Below are 20,789 nucleotides of genomic sequence, written 5' to 3'. Positions count from 1 at the left end.
ATTAGTGGCTAAATGCCACAAGTAATAGTGCAGTTAGTCATAGATAGCACCTATGATAAATTATTGTGTGCTTGACAAAGCAAAAAACTGCTATTTTCCGTATATAAAACATGAAAAGCGGCTCAAGTGATTATCAGACAAAGAATTGGCAACTAAATATCACGGGTAGCGGTGTAACTAATAGTGCACAACACCTGCAGTTGATGATTCTAAGCATATACTTGCATCTCAAAACCAGCAAAATAAGGTTGCCCAAATAAATATTTGGCTTAATGGTGATGGTGGGGGCAGTGAGCAGGGGGGAAGGGGGAGAGAGGATACTTATGCCGTGCGCCTCCCCGTCCCGTCGAGTGCCGCCGAGCCGCCTAAGTCCGTGCGGTGTGCAGGCTGGCCGTCTCGCCCGGTCTCCTGTCCTCCGTTGCTGGTCTGAGACTGGTCACGTGAGAGCGCTCTCCGTGACCCACAATCACGTACACAATGGGTACGTGATTGTGGGTCACGGAGAGCGCTCTCACGTGACCAGTCTCAGACCAGCAACGGAGGACAGGAGACCGGGCGAGACGGCCAGCCTGCACACTGCACGGACTTAGGCGGCTCGGCGGCACTCGACGGGACGGGGAGGCGCACGGCATAAGTATCCTCTCTCCCCCTTCCCCGCTGCTCACTGCCCCCACCATCACCATTAAGCCAAATATTTATTTGGGCAACCTTATTTTGCTGGTTTTGAGATGCAAGTATATGCTTAGAATCATCAACTGCAGGTGTTGTGCACTATTAGTTACACCGCTACCCGTGATATTTAGTTGCCAATTCTTTGTCTGATAATCACTTGAGCCGCTTTTCATGTTTTATATACGGAAAATAGCAGTTTTTTGCTTTATCAAGCACACAATAATTTATCATAGGTGCTATCTATGACTAACTGCACTATTACTTGTGGCATTTAGCCACTAATTTTTGCCTGTAAATTGTTTAGGCTGTTTTGTATGCTTAAAAAATGTAAATTGAGTATATAATTATAACATAGTGCAGGGCAGTGGTAGCTGCAACGATGTGTGCTTTTTCTTTTTAAAAAAATTACATTTGGCTTCTAAGTATCAGCTTATGTCAAATTTATGGCAACAATTGTATTGGTTATATCAGCTGCTGGTATGCGAGTGTTCATGGTTTGCACTGTCTAAACCTATTGCAGCAAATATATATTCCTTTAAAGCACATCTACCTATGTATCTATGTGCTAATTTAGCTAATCCTTCCATTGTTGATACTATTCAATTTTTGCTTTCCTGACGGACAGATTTAATCTGCAATAACAGACATTTGGTTCATTGGAATTTTGTGTTTGTTCTTTACACATGCCTTAAATTATAATAGGCTACTCTTTTTGTTTTGCCTCATGCCACGAACAATAACAACAGAGGCTTATGCTATCAACTCTTGTTGACCATATGATTTAACCTCTGCATACCCATGTGTTTGGGTCGCTAAATTGGTGCAATGACGGTCAACAAATGTATCTAATAAGGAGGATTGTATTTGGCTAAAACTGGCACAATAACACACATCCCGCAATCAGTTGCACTCTCTGCCCTTTTCCATACGTCACCCACTACCATACCACACTGGGTATGCCCAATCCCGTCCGATCTTGGAGGCGATACAGTGTTGGGCCTGGTCAGTACTTCAGTGGGAGACCACTTAGGAATACCAGGTGTTGTGGGTCTCCAGTGGAATTGAATTGGTGTTTGCACTGAACCCACGGAGGGATGGGCATTTGCTTGCTAGATACTGAATTATCACAGTAACAATCCATCAATATGTTCGCAGATTTAACTTTATGTATGGCCTAGAAAGTTTACAGCCATCTCATTATTAAATTGGGTATCTTGTGTTTTTTTAAACAAGAAAATTTTTTTTTCAGTAAACTCCATTAGTGTACCTAGCCTTTTATATATAGACTATTAAAAGTTATGTTTTAATCTTCTCATTATCACATTACTACTCATACAGACATCATATCTGCAAATAACTCTCCGGGAATGAGTGCTCCCACCCAAGGTCACTTTTTCTTCTTTTCTTAAAGCCACAGTTAAGTTGCAAGGACATTCATAAAAATAAGGTAGATGAAAGTACATTTACAGAGGAGAAGGTCCTAACAGAACTTTCAAAACTAAAAGTGGATAAATCAGTGGGGCCAGATGGGATACACCCAAGGATACTAAAAGAGCTAAAAGATGTGCTGGTTACACCTTTAACAAAATTATTTAACCAGTCACTAAATACAGGTGCTATTCCAGAGGACTGGAAAAAAGCAAATGTAGTTCCACTGCACAAAAGTGGTAGCAAGGAAGAAGCAAGTAACTACAGATCAGTAAACCTTACATCAGTAGTAGGGAAAGTAATGGAAAAACTATTAAAAGAAAGAGTTGTGCAATATCTTAAATCAAACAACTTACAGGATCCAAAACACCATAGTATCAACAGTATTATATTTAAACTACTAAGGGATTTCGGAGTCACTATTTCAAGTGACTTGAAGGCAGAAAAGCAATGCAACAAAGCAATGAAAAAGGCAAGTCAGATGCTTGGTTGCATAGGGAGAGGAATCAGTAGCAGGAAAAAAGAAGTAATAATGCCACTGTATAGGTCATTGGCACGGCCCCATCTGGAATACTGTATCCAGTTCTGGTGACCATATCTCCAGAGGGATATAAATACATTAGAGAGTGTACAAAGAAGGGCAACTAAAATGGTGCATGGCCTACATCACAAAACTTACCCGGAAAGACTAAGGATCTTAACATGTATAGTTTGGAGGAGAGAAGGGAAAGGGTGGACATGATAGAAACTTTCAAATATATCAAGGGTCTTAACAAAGTTCAGGAGGGAAACATTCTTCAAAGGAAGAGAAGTATTAGAACTCAAGGACATACACTGAAACTGGAGGGAGGCAGGTTCAGGGGAAATTTAGGGAAAAATTACATCACAGAAAGGGTAGTGGATAAGTGGAAGAGCATCCCATCAGAGGTGGTAGAGGCTAAGACTGGCAATTTAAGCATGCTTGGGATAGGCATATGAATATCCTTACAAAGAATTAATGTTCAAAAAGGGTTTAGATTACCTAAAGGATAAAAAGGGGCAGACTAGATGGGCCAAGTGGTTCTTATCTGCCATCAAATTCTATGTTTCTATGCTACCAATACAATACATAATAACCATTTTCACAGTCTTATTACACTTTTATTTACAGAGAGTATTCACATAAAGTGTTTGTAAAAATATATTAAAATGTATATCACATAAATGTACCATATATACTAATCTACTATATATAACATATTATACTAACACATTAAACCTCACTACTTCTGGTTATAGTGGGCACAATATCAGGTGAAAAATAAATATTGCACCAAATAAACCTACAAATACACAAATCATTTAACAGGTTAGACCTCACTATTTCATATGTCCAGACAATTTCAGGCCTGGGGGTATATTTACTAAGCTCCCGGTTTTGACCGATTTCCTTTTTTTCTAAGTGTCATCTCGGGAATATACTAAACAGAAATCTCGGCAGTGATGAGGGCATTCGTATTTTTTCTTACGGAACAGTTTCCAAATACGAATGAATACACCATCGATCAAACACGGCTGTTTAGGTATAGAACTCGGTAATTTACCAAGAATTCGTATTTGTAATTACCACCGTGATAGGACCATTTCGGCCGTGAAATTTAGAGATTCGTATAAAAATACGATTTTCAAATAGACCTGCTTTTGAGAAGCGTGTTTAGATGTGTTTCATGTGAAACATAAGTTCTGGCTAAATTTTTAGATAAATTTAACAAAAAATAAGCACATGATTACAATCCCACACAAATGGCAGTTGGCCTGTGTTGCAGTAAATTAATGTGTTCAGATGTATTCCTGACACTGCTCCCTAATTTTCACATAAACCACGCCCATGAAACTGACAATGGTTAGCAGGTTGAATAGGCTTGGCGTAAGCAGCGCAGGGCATTTTGGTTTATGTAGACTATTAAGAGGCTATACAGCTCATCCAGACTACATAGAATATACATTAACCGGGTGTGTGACCTTTTCAATGTTGAATGACAACCTGAAACAACACACTCTCACTCTGTCTTCGCCTTGACCACAATCCTGAATATTTAAAACTTACCTTAAAATGCCAGCTTACAGGTCACCTTTTGCAAAAGTGTCATTTGTTGATTTTTTACAAATATACTTTGTAAAATCATTAAAAAAACACGTGTAATGTGACTTAACCCAGATTTTAGATCAATTTTACTTACCTCACTCACATTATTATAAACATTATTATACACACTTGTGTTGTCTGCATTGCATAGCAAAATAAATTGTACAATATGGTGGGTGACCCAGGAGTGTCAGTGGCATACAGTCATGTAAGGTTTATATGTGCTGGGTGGCATGGCCAATGTGCACAAGTGTCAGAGTTTTCTCACACGTTGAGCATAATCCACCTTGGGACAGACAGTATATTTCTATTAATCTAGACTTATTCTAGAAAATTAGGTGGATGATGCTCATTAGGTACTTTAAAATTCTCACCTAGAATAGTTTCTGCATATGTGGCCTATTCTCTGCAAGCTATTATGTGAAGCCAGTAAGTAGTTAATTTTTTGTGTGGCACATTGTCAAAATAATGACATAATCTTAATTAACTCATTATAAGTATATTTCTTACGGACACAACTCATGTAAATCATGTTCAAACAAATCTGTTAAGTTTTGTAAACACAAAAGTAATTTTTGGGTCAACCTGACATTGTTTATCCCCCTAAGAAGATTAAACCTGCAGCGTATTTCTTTATTTTTTGGGGGGACCCTTAGAGGCGGCAGAGTCTGGGCCAGGTACATTGGATCTTCTTCTGATGGATATTCTTACTGGGGATGAAATAGGTGTATTTAAAGGGGTGATTGTCCCAGAGCTGGTGCTCGCCTGTTGGGTGTGTAGTATTGTGATATTGTGGCTGAGATTGGTTAGTGTGGCGTCAAGTTGATTGGTTGCCGCCGTGTTGTTTTTAATTATTCTTCCTATACTTTCACAAAGCCTATTGTTTGTGTCTAGCAGATTGAGGTAGTTTTGATGCTGCCTCATTTGGTCATCCATAATATGGGCCAAAGTGGTCATCATGTGGCTGTTGGCAGCCCGCATTTGTTCCATGCAACTGGCTATTCTGCTCATCTCTGTATTTTGGCGGCTCATAGAGCGACTTATTCTCGGCAGGTAATGTGGCAGACTTGACAGCAGTTGTGTGTGTCTGCGAAGACTGTCCAAATTTTGGGACTGTTGTGTTGCCCAGTTGTCTCAAAATGCCTGCTCTGGGTTTTGTGGCTGTGGTGTGGCTGGGCTCATTTGTGGTTGCGGAGGAGTTGGTGGGGGAGGCTGAGCCATAGGTGGCGTGCTTGGTGTTGTAGGGTCTACTGGCTGCAGGTGAAGCACATAAGTTCCCTCCATATCAGCTACCTGGTGTGGCGGTGTCATGCTGGCTTCATCTGTGTGTGTTTTAATGGGAGAACAATTTAATTACTCTGTGTTTTTGGTTAATGTTATTTTTGTTAAATTGTTTTATGAACAACAACATGGCAGAAACTTATTGATGACAAGTCCATACCTACATAAGCATAATTTTGTGCATACCATTACAGCCGGCCCTATGTTTATGTTCTAATATAAAAAATTTGGGTCACAACCTTAATGCCAAACATGCTGAATTTTTTACTTTTAAAGGCAAATCCCTGTGGAAGCATGATTCTGTTAATATCACTATGTGGGTAGGTTAAACTACATATATGATGGCTATACTGTAACACTTAATCAAGTTAACAATACACAATGGGCCAATATTAAACTGTGTGTAAACTTGACTTTCGGATTTGTTTGTATAGTTGTATGTGTCAAATATGCTAGTGTTGGCACCAAATGTTACCACATAACACTTAAAAATATTTTTAAGGTGTTTTAAAGGTCTGGACATCTCAAAACCTGTTTTTATCAAAATCTTAAAGGATAATAATCTTATAGGATTACTGTGTGTGTTTGATTATTAGGTATTTATCACAATGTTTTCTGTATTATGTGTTGCACTGTTATTTTTTTTGGACTCACCTGGAAGTTGAGTGGACTGTGGGTCACGTGGTGGTGAAGGCGCCAGCAAAACAGACGGTGGCCTTGATGACACCATAGAGATGCGGCGTGTTGGCGGAGAGGCAGATTGCGGTGTTGGCAGATCGGATCAGGCTCTTTTATGTGCCACGTGTTTCCGCGTGGTGGATCCGTGTCTTGTGCGCAGTTGCACAGTCGGGTGATGGCGGGATGGACCTATTAGAAAAAATGTAATTGTTGTAATTTGTACAATGAATTTACAGACACCTTAAGTTTATAAAGTTTAAAAATTTACCTGCAGCACCAGCAGCACGATGTGCAACATTTGAGAATGTAGTGTGGCGTGTGCTTTTTCTTGCCACTGTAACCAAAAGTAAAAAATAGGTTTGTACACACAAATGTATTTGCTAATTAAACACAAAACATTGTCCAGTTCTACATTATGAATGACAAACACATACCTTACACAAAAACATCATCAAAAAACTTTTAGATCTATATTGTGTAATGCTACTTCTGCAAAAATAAGGAAAAAAAATTGCTACACACATGGCCACACGTGCGTAGCTTACATTGCCACACAGCTGATTGAGACTATCCCAATTCTGAACACATACAATTAAAATACAAGAACAGATTAAATACAAACGGCATCAATCATGAACCAAATATGTATTTCGGAACAATAATTGAAACATCCAACCTCCACCAAGAAAACCGTCTTAGTTTTGTAAAAAAAATAGTATCATGCATTCATGTGTCCTTAACACCAAATAATTTAATCAACCAGAATAAAACATTTAAAGATAAATGGTGTAGGGCCCCATTAACCACTCCAAACATTGCAAAATAAGGCACATTTCACAAGGCAAATTTACAAGGACATAACCTAATCATCACCAGACAATAAAAACATATTGAAGCATTATCACAAAAAATAAGGAGAGGCCAAATTGCACAAACTAATACACACTAAGGGGGTAATTCCAAGTTGATCGCAGCAGGATTTGTGATAGCAATTGGGCAAAACCATGTGCACTGCAGGGGAGGCAGATATAACATGTGCAGAGAGAGTTAGATTTGGGTGGGTTATTTTATTTCTGTGCAGGGTAAATACTGGCTGCTTTATTTTTACACTGCAAATTAGATTGCAGATTGAACACACCCCACCCAAATCTAACTCTCTCTGCACATGTTATATCTGCCTCCCCTGCAGTGCACATGGTTTTGCCCAATTGCTACCAAAATTCCTGCTGCGATCAACTTGGAATTACCCCCTAAATTAGCATAGGCAAAATATCTGCAATAGCAGGACTATAATGTTTCCAAAAGCACACATTTTTAACACCAAAATACAATAAACAATAAATACTCACCATCCTGCCTGGGCCGATCGGAATCACGCACATAAGTGGCACCAACCACTTCGACAGGAATGAACCCCCGCACGGGCTCCTCCCACTCAGCATAAGTTGCTATAAACGGATGTCCGCCCCCGGTTTGGCGGGCAGACTTGGCCTCCTTGGCCATCTTGGCTTTGACACGCCGCTTTATTACGTAAAAGCGTTTACGACACGTGTCCTCGGTCCTTCTAACAACACCCTCGCCGTTCACAGCGAAAACAACTTTACCCCAAAGAACACTCTTTCTGTGAAGAGTCAGCGCCACAGAGATGGCGATGATGGCGCATCAGCTCACCCACCAATGCAACATTTTCTGCGTAACTAAATTTAACATTGTGCCCTGTCTTTGTAGTGGTGCGTGGCTGCTGAGCAACAGCACCATTACTGTCACTCTCAGTAGAGGCCGCAGTAGCAACCTCATTCTCCTCCTCATCCTCACTCTCCCCCTCCACCTCACCTCCTCCCTCTCACTAGCACCCTCTGCCTCACTCACCTCCTCCCTCACACTCACTCCCTCCACCTCACTCAACACCTCCACCTCACTCACCTCCTCCAGTAGACTGAAAAAAACACCACAAAAAAGTATACAAACTTCAATAAAACAGCACAACAATAATCACAAGACGACTTCAAACCACAAACACCACTCAGCAATCAATGAAACTCAGCTATACCACTTTCCAACTCTCCAACTGCACACAACACTACTTCTCTCCTCTCCACTAGTTAAACCAATATATGCCCCAGGTCCGTCCGGTTTGGGGCATATTTATACTATGCACCACAGACACTCCTCCATCACAAAACCAACCAATCAATCACGGACGAGTGACAAAAACGAAACCACAGAAAAAAACGGCCACGAAAAACAAATAACGCTGCCGCGATTAGGAAGTACGAATCCGTAATCAAAACTGCAAAATACGGCCGACAACACACACATCGGCCATAAAAACCATGTGTAAAATACGAAACACATCGACATCGGAAAATACGAATACAACTCGGTAGCTTAGTAAATGATATATAATTTATTCAAAAAGTTGCAAAAAAAACATGACCGATACAATTCGAGATGAAACACCCACCAAATCGACAAAAATACGATTCTTAGTAAATATACCCCCTGGAGTCACATAATTACATAATCCAGTTATATACACAACAGATTTATGTGAAACCCAAAACAATTTCCTCAGGAATAATTTCCTCTAAAATATACCCTAATACGTATATCAATAGCGCATAATAATAATTATGACACATATGTAGAAATACATACACATTTTCTAGAGATATTTAAAAACATTTTTTAGGAAGACATATGACTCAAAGAACAGAAAGAAAGACAACACTTGAAATGGCAGACCTCACTAGGGTGGTCATTCCGAGTTGTTCGCTTGCTGCCGATTTTCGCAGTGCAGCGATTAAATGAAAAAAATGGCAAAAATGCGCATGCGCATGGTACGCATGCACTAAGTAAATTAACACAAGACTTTGGAGATTTACACAAGCTCGAGCGACGTTTTTTCAACTCTCGAGTGATCAAAGTGATTGACTGGAAGTAGGTGTTTCTGGGCGGAAACTGGCCGTTTTCAGGGAGTGTGCTAAAAAAACGCAGGCGTGCCAGGTAAAAACGCAGGAGTGGCTGGAGAAATGGGGGAGTGGCTGGCCGAACGCAGGGCGTGTTTGTGACGTCAAACCAGGAACTAAACGGACTGAGGTGATCGCAGTCTAGGAGTAGGTCTGGAGCTACTCAGAAACTGCAGGGAATTATTTAGTAGCAATTCTGCTAATCTTTCGTTCGCTATTGTGCTAAGTTAAGATACACTCCCAGAGGACGGCGGCCTAGCGTTTGCAATGCTGCTAAAAGCAGCTAGCGAGCGAACAACTCGGAATGAGGGCCTAGATCAATTAACAGTTAACTGTTACAATTAACAGTTAACTGTTACTCTTAGTGAGACTCCTGAATGCAGTGGATGGACTGATAGCATCAGCAGCTTTGAGCTTAACAGCACAGCAATTAGAAGAGGTTGTTTTAGAGGTGATCCTGAAGCAGTTAAACATCAGGCCTATTTTAGGAGTCCAAGTGACCCCAGATATAGTCTAGTAGACTTGCATGAACTAGCAGTTCCATTTTTAATTGTTTATAGTTTCTTAATGCCCTCGGTCCAGCAGACATGTACAGTATATCCTGAGGAACATTGAACTGTCAATCTAAGATAGGAACACTAGTGACTGCAGACTGGTCATTATACTTCCATGCCCTAAGGAAAGTACTCAAGAAAAATTTAACATATAGTTAACCATATAAAGTTATAATGTGACGGCAGATAAGAAGCACTTGGCCCACCTAGTCTGCCCCTTTTTTACCATATTTTTACCTAAAACCTTATTTGATCCTTATTTCTTTGTAAGGATATCCTTATGTCTATCCCATGCATATTTAAATTGCTCTACTGTCTTAGGGCATAATTCAGAGTTGATCGCAGCAGCAAATTTGTTAGCAGTTGGGCAAAACCATGTGCACTGCAGGGGGGGGGGGGGCAGATATAACATGTGCAGAGAGAGTTAGATTTGGGCGGGGTGTGTTCAAACTGAAATCTCAATTGCAGTGTAAAAATAAGGCAGCCAGTATTTACCCTGCACAGAAACAAAATAACCCACCCAAATCTAACGCTCTGCACATGTTATATCTGCCACACCTGCAGTGCACATGGTTTTGCCCAACTGCTAACAAATTTGCTGCTGCAATCAACTCTGAATTATCCCCTTAGTCTCTACCACATCTGATGGGAGTCTATTTCACTTGTCCACTACTCTTTCTGTGATGTCATTTTTCCTCAAATCTCCCCTGAACCTACCTACCTCCCTCTAGTTTCAGTGCATGACCTTGTGTTCTAATACTTATTTTCATTTGAAGAATGTTTCCCTCCTGGACTTTGTTAAAACTCTTGATATATTTGAAAGTTTCTATCATGTCCCCCCTTTCCCTTCTTTGCTCCAGACTATACATATTGCGATTTTTTAGTCTTTCTGGGTATGTTTTGTGATGTAGGCCATGTAACATTTTAGTTGCCCTTCTTTATACAGTCTCTAATGTATTAATATCCTTCTGAAGATATGGCCTCTAGATTTGAACAAAGTATTCTAGATGAGGCCGTACCAATGACCTATACAGTTGCATTATTACTTCTTTCTTTCTGCTGCTGATTCCTCTCCCAATACATCGGTGCATCTCCCTATAATCAACCAACATCCTCAATGGGTTATGAAATATCTGGTTATGTAAAATAACACACCCCTGATGAAGTCACAGTAGACAAAACGTGTTGGGTGAAAACTTTGTTTATTGTTGCTGTATGTACCGAATAGGAATAACCACTTTTGGTTGAAACTGAATATTTATTGGAGTATATAATACCCATAAGAGAAAATTGTAGTCACAAAATATGTAAAATATTTTATTATGCTTTATATTTGTTATTATATTGTTTTATAAATGGTTAATACATGCTTAGCACTTTTTGGGTGAACTTTCAGGAATACACTCAAGTCACTATTAAAATAATCTTTTAGTAAATGTGTGTTTTAGCCCTGGAAGCAAATATTGATTAAGTTCGATTGTGATTGCTCTGAAAATGGATTAAAATTACTCAAAATCGACCTTTAGTAAATATACCCCCTTGTGTCACTGGCAGTTAAAAATATAAAGGTACAATTCAAACCAAAACCAAAACACTCTGCTCTGCCAAAATAAAAACCAAACCAAAACCAAATGGGTGGACTAATTCCTTAATAAATAGATTTTGTTTCCTTTTAAAGTAGGCTACAATTAATTTCCACTGTTATGTATTGTATTTTGGGAAGGAATACTATTATTAATATTAGTTATCTGCCTTGTACTGTGTTTTTTCTCTTAAGCACTTTCCCCTGATGTTTTTATTAATAATGAAAGGCTGTCGTATTCTCTACTGGCTGTATGAGGCAAGCCTACATTACTTTGTCTATCCCGAACTAAGGTCACCTTTAACATGCCTCAGGTCTGCATATGAAATACAGAAGTTATGGATACTGGTGTGTCAAACATGATCTTATTCCTTAGTGAAAAAAGTGGTAATGATTGGGGTCAAAATACATTAGATAGTTACACGCTGTATGAAAGGGTCACTGTGTCATTTTGAAAAAATGTAGTTACACATTGCTACAATATTTATTATATCATAGGGCCTAATTCAGAGTTGATCGCAGCAGCAAATTTGTTAGCAGCTGTGCACTGCAGGGGGGCTAGATATAACATGTGCAGAGAGTTAGATTTGGGTGGTGTGTGTTCAAACTGAAATATAAATTGCAGTGTCAAAATAAAGCAGCCAGTATTTACCCTGCACAGAAACAAAATAACCCACCCAAATCTAACTCTCTGCAAATGTTATATCTGCCCCACCTGCAGTGCACATGGTTTTGCCCAACCGGTAAGAAATTTGCTGCTGCGATCAACTCTGAATTACCTCCATACACAAGACTGTAGTTCTCTGTTCTCTTAGGGACCAGTATGATTGATATATATTACATTACTGTAGGTTTATTAATATTTCTTTTTTGGTAAATGTTGCATTGAAATGTTGCTTTATTTGAGTAGTTAACTATCAATATGGTAAATAAGCACAGAATAGTTCTCAAAATACAAGTATATACTGGGATTTTGAGGAAATACAAATTTATGTATCTACTTTGCATTGATTATAATGTTATGGGATTTCTTACAGTATTACATTTTGGAAAGGCAAGATAAGAGCTGTTAGGGTGTACAGTACTAGTATGTATGGGAACACTGGTTTACTGGTACATAACAAAGTCTTAGGGGTATATTCAATAAGAGTCGGGTCCATTCTGACATGCAGTTGTTGGAATGGACCCGACAACACCTATTCAAAGGAGCGGCCAAATCCGACAATCGGATTTGGCCGCTCCCGTGTCCTGCTGCTGCTGCTGTCAGCAGCGGGGGCAGCTATCAGCGGCACCGGGGGATGAGAGCTGTCAGCGGCGCCGGCCGCCTGGAGGAAGAGGTGTCTTCGGCGCCGGGAGCAGGGAGCAGGTGATGTCTGTGGCGCCGGGGGGTAGAGCAGCGGAGGAGATGGATCGGATGGGGGAGCAGCGGCTGCGGCTCACGGCAGCATCCACCCGGCTCCAGTAAGCGGGTGGAAGCTCTCCAGTAAGCTCTCCCCGCTGCTCCCCCGTCTCCTGCTCTCAACTCATCATTGTCGGAAACGGGGCTAAATCCTGTCGGGTTTGGCTCCGCTTCCGACAGTGCGCGCTGATCGGCGGCTGAAGCCGCCGATCAGCGTGCATTCCGACAGCATTCCGACAAGTCGGGTTTCCCGACTTGTCGGAATAAATGAGGCCATAATGAATAGGTCGGAACCCCTTCCAACCTAAAACTGTCAGAAACTGCTGTCTTTCCAACAAAACGGCAGCTTCCGACAGTTATTGAATATACCCCTATGAGACCATTCAAATGCTAAATGGAGATACAGGTTGAGTATCCCTTATCCAAAATGCTTGGGAATAGCAGTATTTTGGATATCGGATTTTTCCGTATTTTGGAATAATTGCATACCATAATGAGATATCATGGCAATGGGACCTAAGTCTAAGCACAGAATGCATTTATGTTTCATATACACCTTATACACACAGCCTGAACTTAATTTAATACAATATTTTTAATAACTTTGTGTATTAAACAAAGTTTGTGTACATTGAGCCATCAGAAAACAAAGGTTTCACTATCTCACTCAAAAAAATCTGTTTTTCGGTATATTCCGTATTTCGGAATATTTGGATATGGGATACACAACCTGTATTGTATTTCTTTCCATCCCTACACGCATATAGGGGGTCATTCTGACCTTAACTTGGCCTTACAGTATATTGCCTGGATAAATGTTTGCAGGTATGCTTGAGATGTTTAATTCTAGTTCATGGAAATGTAGGAAGCACAAAAACTATTTTTGGGGCCATGAACTTTAAATTATTCTATATTTCCAAATATTATAATATATAGAATATGTAGCATTAACCTACTATATACCTGTCTGATATTTTGATTAATTAAATTTAATGAAATTTAATTGAGTATCTCAGAAGACAAGCACATTATTACAATAAACATTTTTACATTATTATCTACTATATAAAAGCGAAAATTTGTCATTCTGTCTTGCTATACAAATCCTCAGTTTACAAGCGAAGGTCGTGAAATTTTACATACGAGCGTAGTAAAACACGGCGGAGGCAACTAAAACAATTAGAAATCCCTAGCACCCCTGGCGGGAGACAGCAGCACAGAGTATATCATGAGACCGGAATTGCTGGAGCAATGTACTCAAAAATTGGTACACATATGCCTTACGATCTGGAAACAAACACTGTGGGGGTCAGACACCCCTAGCACCCCTAGGGATGGGACAGCAGCACAGAGCATGTCAGCAGACAGCATAACTGTGGAAGGCCTGGAGCAATTTACACCAAACTTGGTACACATCTGACTTAAAATCTGGGAACAAAGTCTGTGGGGGTTGGACACCCCTAGGGGTGGGACAGCAGCACAGAGTATTTCAGGAGATAGCATAACTCCCGATTGCCTGGTTTGGCTGGTGATCTGTGTGCATGCACATGTTGGAGTCTGTGCAAATTCTCTAGTGGAGTTATTGATCACCAGTAAGAGAATATATTATCTGTATTTGGGCATTTGTAGGTGCCATTTATATACCCTTTTGGGATTTTTACCTAACGGATTTTACATCCCTATACCAAATATACTTTAATTAAGTCTTCAAAATTAAACTATAGTATTGGCTGTTTACATATAACTCTCTGAGGATCCAAGTGGTTTATCCCCTGATGAAGTCATAGAGACAAAACACGAAGGGTTCACAAATTTATGTCCTTTGTGTTGTTGAAATAATAATCTCCAGCTTGAGCTCACACCTTTGCTAAGGTGAGGGGAGATTTACACCAACTATTGTACAATGACATTTGTATGGATTAGTTTGGGAATGTGATTTTATACGATTTTTATATTGATAACTAAATAAAATATCAATGCTTTGGTATTAATAATTCTTATCTCTTGGGTGATTTCTTCCTGATGAGAGGGTTGTTATCCTAGGGTACTACATATTAAAGGAAGACCTCTGGTACATCACATATATATGACTGGTCCACTGAGGTGTATTTGTCCATTATTCCACCATATACTGAATTTACAGTGATATCTGTATTAGCGCACTGGGATATCTTTTTCTTTGCTATGTGATTGTTTGAGGTCCTGACTAACAGGGGCCCTATCCACAGTGCTGCTTTTTTGCCCAAATTCAGGAGTATTTCTTTGTTGTGTTTATATATATATATGTGTGTGTGTGTGTGTGTGTGTGTGTGTGTGTGTGTGTGTGTGTGTGTGTTACCAGGATCCAAGCAAGCTTGCATTTTCCATCTTGATAATGCTTTTTATCTTGCCCATTGAATTCTTTTTTTCCGCACTTGTGGGATTTAAAAATTGACTTTCATGCACATATTACTTATGCACAAGTTACTTTCACTCACATGCAATGGAATTTTCTTGCCCAGACCCTGATAGTGTAATGTTTCTAAATAGAAACGTTGGGAAGTACTGGATGCTTCCAGACACGTTGGGGTAAATTTACTGAACATCACTTGAATGGCTTCTACAGACGAGCTTCAGTAAAACCACCTAAAAAATTTTTTTCTATAATATGCTTGCTTCATCAGAAATCTTCTATAGCTCTCTTAGGGGCAGATGTATTAACCTGGAGAAGGCATAAGGAAGTGATAAACCAGTGATAAATGCAAGGTGATAAACGCACCAGCCAATCAGCTCCTAACTGTTAATTTACATATTGAAGCTGATTGATTGGTGCATTTATCACCTTGCATTTATCACTGGTTTATCATTTCCTTATGCCTTCCCCAGGTTAATACATCTGCCCCTTAATTCATTGATTATTTACTTACATCTGTTGGTTTTACCTATAATTGTAGATAGAAGTGATTTATTTTAATTATCACAGTAGTCAGCTGGCTTTTTTTTTTTTTTTTAACAAGACATTAAATCCAGTTGATGCTAAGCATTTTTTGTAGATGTATTCTCTCTGAGGGTCACACTGCCCAAATATCTGAAATGCTGCTTCTGCTCCTGTCAGAACCTATTATATGAACACAGGGCTCTGGTAATGCAGCTGCAGCACCTGTTACAATACCTTTTTCAATTGTCTGGATGATATGATTACTGAAAGCTAATATTGAAGCAGCGTTTCATCCTAGATTACAAATCAAACCTTAGCACAAAATGTGTCTAGAGAAACCCGGCTCACATTACTTGCCATATTTTCCATTTTCTTCATGAAGCAAGGCAAATCTTATGTTGGAATGCAATCGAGTCCTGATAACTTCCTGATCTCCCATGACATCTCAGCACACTCTTTGATTTACTGTATATTTCTGTAGCAGGCAGATGTATTTTGTCTTTGATATATACAGTATTCTCAAGGAAAGCCTAATATGGGCATTTGCAATGATGAGGCATCTGCCTGCTGTTAGAAGCTCAGGAATTAATCAAAAGTTCTAAGGTATTTGGAGGTATACAGTGTTTATCAAGCCCTGCATTTTAGCCCCGATAAGTTAGCGTCTAATTTTGCAGAGACTGAATGGGGAGAGGGATCTCTTTAAATTCCTCCCCTGGGCACTTACAGCTCCACATTGGCTTCTCAGGTGTTCCTATCTGTAAATGTATCAAGGCAGGCTATAAACATTTGACCTTTGCACTGTGGTTTGCCTCAATTTAAAAAAATAAAAATAAACTTACTTATAAAGATTTCTGTGACATCCAGCCGTCATGATGATCACTTGCTAGTCTTTTTTTTAAACTTTATTTATTAGAGGTAAAAATAAAATGCCAGCATTTAATACGCAAAGTTGGTGCATAAGCATATTCAGGGTTTAGAACCAACAGTCTTTTGCAATAGCAACTGATACATAATACATTTCAACAAAAAGTTTCAAATTCTTATGACGGAGCACAGTACCTTACTGTATATAGGATACGTTATACCAGTTCGTTTTGCCTATACATCTATATCAGCCTTGAAAGTATTGTATATGTGCAGATTTGTATATATGTATCCATGACAATGAAACCTAGATTGACCATGGGAATCACGTGATAGATCGTGTGCTCTACACTTACTTCCAGTAGAAGCACGGAGAACATGCTATTGATACACTTCCGCGTCACATGACACGGATAGACCAATCGGCATACCATGGTCTCCGGTCATGTGAGCACGACCACATGACAGGAGTCAGTCTATTACTATCTAATATAAGGACCAATGGAATAAATGAAAACTCCGGTCACGTGACCCGTTGCGGTCACATGACCTAAGAAAGTCAGTTTACGAAATTTGTTTATTATGGTCAAAAGTGATATTTAAACTAGTGATGAGCGGATTCGGTTTTACTCGGTTTTACTTGGTTCTCAAAACTGCATCTTATTGGCTCACGGATGTCACGTGTTTTGGATAGCCAATAAGATGCCGTTTTGAGAACCGAGTAAAACCGAGTAAAACCGAATCCGCTCATCACTAATTTAAACATTAATTTTATGAAACAAACATATTCTTATATTAAAGGGTGATTTCACTTGAATATGAGAATGCTTTTAATACTAATTTGATGGACGGTTTGCTTCATTAGTTTCAGATAGGAACACAGGTGCTAATGATTCTGATATCAAGGGAGGTATATTATAAACAGATTCTTGTGCACACTGAATTCATGCTCCTGAGGAAGCTGGGCTCATATTTACCAGTGAAACGCTTTGAGCTTATATCATTTCTCCACGGATCCCACTCTTCATCTCTGCACACTATTGGTACATCTGGCAAACAGCTTGGCACCTTTTGGACACCGTTTCTACTATTTGCATCCAGATTACAGCAATATCCCTACAGCCACTGAAATGGACATTCCCTAAGGCTGATGCAATCACACAGGGATCACCACTTCAGTTCCATCTGGTAAACATTCTATCACTTTATAGTGACTGCATATAACTAGAAGATGTCCTAGCCTACCCATTTGCCAACTATTGTGCATCAATTTATGAGTGGACTATCTACAGATCCTATAAGGAGTTTTTTTCTATATACCCATATGCAATTTGCACTTTTATCATTTATCATCAGTATTTTATTATTTTATTGTGTAGGTACAGTGTATGTAATAAATTGTATTCATTTTTATGAAGCAGGCCGTCCTATGTAGTTGATTTTACATCTACAGCCAGCGCTGGTTTTTCTCCTTTTTTAGGTTATTTTGCCTGTTTATAATAAACAGGCCTCTAAAAATTACATTTTTACTTATTTTTGTAATATTGAAGTATCTTGGCTATTCATTACAAAGGTAATGCAGCAGATATCACCTAGCTATCCCGCATACTATCTGCTGTCCCATACAGAGCTGGCTCTAACCAATATGATTCCCTAGGCAAGATTTTGGCTGGTGCCCCCTTGCAGAGACGCTAGTTCTGCCTCTGACCCTGCACCCCTTTACCAGCACCATCACCGCTCACCCATAGCAGTCCTCATTTTGGTGCTCCTACCCCCTATATTTTAAAGAGGAACAATGTGCACATTTAGTGTGCAGCCCAAAACGGGGCGTGTTCTTGCTGGGAAGGAGCATGGCCACACAATAATACCCCCAGTTGAAATTACGCCACACAGTACTGCAACTTTATTCACATTATATCATACAATAGTGTATCTTATTAATGTTACATCACACAGTAGTACCACGTTACTACTCACAGTAGTGCCCCTTATTCACATTACACCACACCATATTGCTCTTTATTCACATTAGACCACACAGAAGTGCCCTTTCTATACATTAAGCCACAAAGTACTGTATTACACCTTATACACATAAAGCCGCACATTAGTAATGCATTTTGTATGCAGATAGAGCCACAGTCAAACACAGAATATAGGCATGCTGCATATCATTTTAATCAGCAGAAGCTGCTTGTGCCCCATGGCATTCCAAATGCCCTAGGCATTTGCCTGGTTTGCTTATGCCTAGGGTCGGCTCTGGTCCCATACAAACCTTAATTCATCAAATTTCAAAACCTGAAACTTTTAGGCGTTGGACAGCTAGAACCAGTGCTCTAATAGGGTGGCAGTACACCCTGTGCCGGCCCTGCCTCGAGTGCTTGACATTGCACAGAGGAGCATTCTGAATGTTCCAAGCGGTTGTATAGACTGCAGGGTGCATGTCTGAAGCATCCAAAGGATGCTCCAGGTGGCACTGCAGCAGCAATACTGGCTGCAGGGTGTCATCCAGCCAGAATCAAGGGGCGTGGGGTAGAGACAATGGTGCCCCCATAGTCCTGTGCACTCTTCGACAGCACAGCTTGCACACTGCTAGTTATGGCCCTGGAGAGAACTTACACTATTTTTAGATGGAATGGGTTCCTGGAGTCCAGCTCTTTCCTTTGGGAAGGAGCACCTAGTTGCGAAGACAGATCAGATTGGATCATTATGCTTGTGTCATGCACATATGTGAACTCAGGTCACGCAAGCTCATTAACACTGCTGGGTTAGACAGGATAGTGTAAAGGTACTCCACAGTTTTAGATAGAGATAGCAATATCAGTTTGAACAATTTTTGCTTGAAAATGTATAGATTGTATTTTTGTCCAAGAGAACATTGGGCAGATGTACTGTATTAACCTGGAGAAGGGATAAAGAAGTGATAAGTGCAAAGTGATAACACACCAGCCAATCATTACGGATTCGAAAAATGACAGTTAGGAGCTGATTGGCTGGTTTGTTATCGCCATCCACTTATCACTCCTGTATCACTTCTTTATCCTGTCTCCAGGCTTAATACATCTGCCCCATAGGTCAACTGAAGAAAGTGAAAGCGAAAAATGTTACATTAGATTAGAAGACAGCATCAGCAGTAAACAAAAGACGCTGCTAAACTTGCTGAAGTGTTTGATTTGCTTTGTCAGTTTATGATAAACACATTCTGGATAAAATAATGGGCACGGCAGTGTTTTAATACAGCTGATCTCATACCTTTATAGATGTTAAACAATTAATGGGTTCAGATAAAAGTGGGAGCAGATGAGCTGTTTAATGTTTAATGTGGTGTTAAGAGTGTAATTTGTGATTTTCGAGTTTCTTGCACCTAGAGAGGAGTGCGCTCCAGGCTATTTTGAAGTAAAAAAAAACATGGTTTGGCCCAGAGCAGGTTAATAGCAAATAACTTTTTTCTCCATAGGCCAAAATCCTAGTGTTGTTTTAGCTTTCTATGATTTCTCCCCAAATCTACATTAAATCATCAGCGTAATAGTGAAAAAAATGCTGATAATTTTAACAATGAAAACCATGGCTGTTAATACTTTAATATCAGAATGGGAATATTTGACGGTTCATATATAAATATACACACACACACACACACACACACACACACACACACACACACACACACACACACACACACACACACACACTATATATACAGTATATGTATGTATATATTGATTTATTTAAATTTACATGTATATATATATTTTTTTTTTACAAAATCATATTAGCTGTATTTTAAATAGGTGTTCTTAACATCAATCATAAAACCCCCTGACAATTCTGAGCGGTTTTTGGAAAAAATAGTTAAGTAGTTAATAGTCCACGGATATTGTGGGCGGGTTGTAATAAAGTCCGAGTTCAGCATCCGTGCGGGATGCCGGTCGAACTGGGATGTTTTTTTTAAAGGGGCAATCGTATACATGGCTAAACGGGTGGTATTCATGTGACCGCCGGTCAGCTGATAGACAGTCATATGACCTCCTCCACCAGCCCGACGGGTCACTGTCCCGATGGTCGGCATGCCAACCAACAGGGACTATTTCCACTCGTGGGTGTCCACGACACCCATAGAGTGGGAATAGAACCCGTGGCGACCGCAGGTCGCCACCGAGCCCGCAGCGTGGCGAGCGCAGCGAGCCCGCAAGGGGCTTGCTGCACTCGCCCCTCCCCGCCGGGATCCCGGCGTCGGTATGCTGCCGGGATCCCGGCGTCGGTAAGCTGACCGACGGTCAGGAGACCGCCGGTCAGCCGTACTACACCCGGCTAAACCAT

At 40.0% G+C, this 20,789-nt stretch overlaps 1 protein-coding gene and 1 pseudogene across 3 annotated transcripts in view; both read left to right on the top strand.

Moving 5' to 3' along the window:
• Positions 1-20,789, top strand: part of SHISA9 (shisa family member 9) — a 777,795-nt gene that overhangs the window by 508,428 nt on the left and 248,578 nt on the right. The gene's annotated exons all lie outside the window — the stretch shown is intronic.
• On the top strand, positions 1,605-1,723 carry LOC134946833 (5S ribosomal RNA; annotated as a pseudogene).

Source organism: Pseudophryne corroboree, chromosome 7 (genome assembly GCF_028390025.1).
Source record: "Pseudophryne corroboree isolate aPseCor3 chromosome 7, aPseCor3.hap2, whole genome shotgun sequence".
Taxonomy (NCBI): Eukaryota; Metazoa; Chordata; class Amphibia; order Anura; family Myobatrachidae; genus Pseudophryne; species Pseudophryne corroboree.
This window is presented reverse-complemented; position numbering and strand designations above follow the sequence as displayed.